The sequence below is a fragment of the Triticum dicoccoides genome, chromosome 4A, assembly GCF_002162155.2.
Source record: "Triticum dicoccoides isolate Atlit2015 ecotype Zavitan chromosome 4A, WEW_v2.0, whole genome shotgun sequence".
In the NCBI taxonomy this organism is placed as follows: Eukaryota; Viridiplantae; Streptophyta; class Magnoliopsida; order Poales; family Poaceae; genus Triticum; species Triticum dicoccoides.
The window spans coordinates 732,870,225-732,874,077 of NC_041386.1; the positions used below are offsets into that span (position 1 = coordinate 732,870,225).

General features: G+C 47.2%; 1 pseudogene; it reads right to left on the reverse strand.

Moving 5' to 3' along the window:
• Positions 1–2,926: 2,926 nt before the first annotated feature.
• On the reverse strand, positions 2,927–3,065 carry LOC119290342 (annotated as a pseudogene).
• Between the last annotated feature and the right edge of the window lie 788 nt (positions 3,066–3,853).

The window sequence follows — 3,853 nt, forward strand, 5'->3', positions numbered from 1 at the left end:
CCTCAAAAGTCCAACGCACCTACACAAACAAACAAAGAACTCGCAACCAACGCAATAAAGGGGTTGTCAATCCCTTCACGGCCACTTGTGAAAGTGAGATCTGATAGAGATAGTATGATAAGATAAATATATTTTTGGCATTTTATAATATAGATGCAAAATGTAAATATGCAAATAAAAGTAGATTGGAAGGAAATATGATAGGAGATAGACCTGGGGGCCATAGGTTTCACTAGAGGCTTATCTCAAGATAGCATAAGTATTACGGTGGGTGAACAAACTACTGTCGAGCAATTGATAGAAAAGCGAATAATTATGAGATTATCTAGGCATGATCATGTATATAGGCATCACGTCCGCAACAAGTAGACCGACTCCTGCCTGCATCTACTACTATTACTCCACACATCGACCGACTCCTGCCTGCATCTAGAGTATTAAGTTCATAAGAACAGAGTAACGCCTTAAGCAAGATGACATGATGTAGAGGGATAAAGTCAAGCAATATGATATAAACCCCATCTTGTTATCCTCGATGGCAACAATACAATACGTGCCTTGCAACCCTTTCTGTCATTGGGTAAGGACACCGCAAGATTGAACCCAAAGCTAAGCACTTCTCCCATGGCAAGAAAGATCAATCTTGTAGGCCAAACCAAACTGATAATTCGAAGAGACTTGCAAAGATAACTCAATCATACATAAAAGAATTCAGAGAAGATTCAAATATTATTCATACATAAACTTGATCATAAACCCAAAATTCATTGGATGTCGACAAACACACCGCAAAAAGAGATTACATCGTATAGATCTCCACAAGAGAGGGGGAGAACATTGTATTGAGATTCAAAAAGAGAAAAGAAGCCATCTAGCTAATAACTATAGACCCGTAGGTCTATGGTAAACTACTCACAACTCATTGGAAGGGCTATGGTGTTGATGTAGAAGCCCTCCGTGGTGGATTCCCCCTCCGGCAGAACGCCGACGACGGCTCCAAGATGGGATCTCGCAGATACAGAAGGTTACGGCGGTGGAAATTGTGTTTCGGGTGCTCCCTGGATGTTTTCGTGGTATGTAGGCTTATATAGGAGGAAGAAGTACGTCGGTGGACGCCCGAGGGGCCCACGCGACAGGGGAGGCGCCCTATAGGCGGGGGTGCCCTCCTATCTCGTGGAGGCCTTGGCTGATTCTTGACTTGCACTACAAGTCCTCTAGATCACGTCTGTTCCAAAAATCACGATCCGAAGGTTTCATTCCGTTTGGACTCCGTTTGATATTCCTTTTCTTCGAAATACTGAAATAGGAAAAAAAAACAGCAATACGGGTAGGGCCTCCGGTTAGTAGGTTAGTCCCAAAAATGATATAAATGTGTAAAATAAAGCCCATAAACATCCAAAAGGGGTAATATAATAGCATGGAACAATCAAAAATTATAGATACGTTGGAGACATATTAGTATCAAGTCCCCTTTATCCCATACGCAAACAACCTACTTACTCGGGTCTGTGCTTCTATTCACTCACACCACCCACTATAAGCAAATCATAAGGATATTGCAAACCCTACAGCGGGAATCCCTCACGCTTGCGCGACATAGATGGCACAATAGGACAACACCAATAATAAAACATGCAACTCAAACCAATCATAGCAATTCATCAATCACCGATAGGACAACGAAAATCTACTCAGACATCATAGGATGGCAACACATCATTGGAAAATAATATGAAGCATAAAGCACCATGTTCAAGTAGAGGGTACAGCGGGTTGCGGGAGAGTGGACCGCTATAGATAGAAGGGGGAAGGTGATGGAGATGTTGGTGAAGATGATGGAGGTGTTGGTGAAGGTCGCGGTGACGATGATGGCCCCTGGCAGCGCTCCGGCGCCACCGGAAGCAAGGGGGGCAGAGCCCCCCCCCCTTCTTCTGCTTCTTCATTGACCTTCTCCCTAGATGGGAGAAGGGTTTCCCCTCTGGTCCTTGGCTCCCATGGCGTGGGAGGGGGCGAGAGCACGTCCGAGATTGGATATATCTCTCTGTTTCTGCGTTCTCTGATTCTTCCCTGGCACCGTTTCCTTTATATCTGGAGATCCGTAACTCCGATTGGATTGAAACCTTCGCCCAGATTGTTTTCCAAAAATTAGCTTTCTTGCGGCCAAAGAAGGGCATCAACCGCCTTACGGGTGGCCCACGAGGGTGGGGGGCACGCCCACTTTAAGTGGGCGTGCGCCCCTATCTTGTGGCCACCTCGGGCATCGTCTTGCGTTGACTCTTCCTCCCAAAAATCATAAATATTCCAAAATAATTCTTCGTCCGTTTTTATCCCCGTTGGACTCCATTTGATATGGGGTTTCTGCAAAACATAAAACATGCAACAGACAGGAACTGACACTGGGCACTGGATCAATATGTTAGTCCCAAAAAATAGTATAAAAAGTTGCCAAAAGAATATGAAAGTTGTAGAATATTGGCATGGAACAATAAAAATTATAGATACGTCGGAGACGTATCAAGCTTCTCCAGGTCGCCTATGATGTGGTCGGTGGCACCACTGTCAAGATACTAGTTGGTGTCCACTGCGTATTGCGGTGCCGCGAGATTGGCCAACTTCTCTTCACCTCCTTGGTAGGACTCATCATAGCGTTTCCATCACTTCCATGCTGGGTGGCCCATCTTTCCACAGATTTGGCAATGCACCCTAGGCGCAAAGGCATTGTTGTTGTAGTTGCCCCCACTACCACCATTGCCGCCATGTCCACCACCGCCGTGACCTCCAGACTTGGAGTAGCTGCTGCCGCCGCGATCACCAGTAGCGCCGGCTTGTCTGCAACCGCGGTCACCACCACTGCCGGCAAACTTGCGGCCTCGGGTGGCAGGGTTGGCAAAGGACTGCGGTCCTCTACTACGAAGGTTTAGCCTCATCTCAAAGCTGAGCAGTTGTGGATACAGCTCGGCCACATTCACCGGTTCCACCCGGGAATACATGGCAGAAACCATCGGCTCGGAATCTTCTTCGAGCCCAGCTAGGATGTGGGAGACGATGTCTTCCTCATCCACCCTCTTCCCCGCGATGATCAGTTCGTCACAGAGGGACCTGATCTTCCTGATGTAGTCGGTGATGGAGGAGTTTCTCTTCAGCAAGTTGGCGATGATCCGGACGTTGGTGGTCTGGGAACGGGTGCGAGATGCGAGTATCCCTTCAACCATGTTCCAGAGTTCCGTCGAAGTGTGGCATGATGCAACCTGGATGGCTATCTCATGAGGGAGAGTCGTCGGAAGGCATTAAAAAACTTGCTGATCTTGGGCGTACCAGGTTTGGAACTCCAGGTTTGCTGCCTTCGTTATGGTTTTGCCATCAGACGAGGTCACGTCGATCTGTATGGATGGTGCTGGCTGCTCGACGTCAAGGTACTTCGCCATCTGTGCTCCTCGGATGGTGGAGAGCATGGTCGCTCGCCACAGCACTTGGTTGTCCTTGTTGAGCTTCTCAGTGGCGGCGTGAGCAAATGGCAAGGCAGGGAAGGAACTTGAAGACGTCGCCATGTATGAGCTCGAGGACAACTTTGATACCAGGAAAGAAGAAGGAAAAGCGTGCAAGTGCATGCCTTCCTGGCTGGGACGCATTCATGTTAAATACACATAGGATCAAGTACATCATGCGCAGGTTGTTGCCAGACTTTCCCCCTAGTCCAAGCTATACAAGATAATGTTAATCCTATGCTATCAACCTGCGTCATCTATTTACAACTCACGCATACAATATACGTGACAACATGGCACGTTTATACAACTACTAGCCTACCTTTTAACAACAATATCTCTATATATGCCAGAGGGGTCTTAGTCTC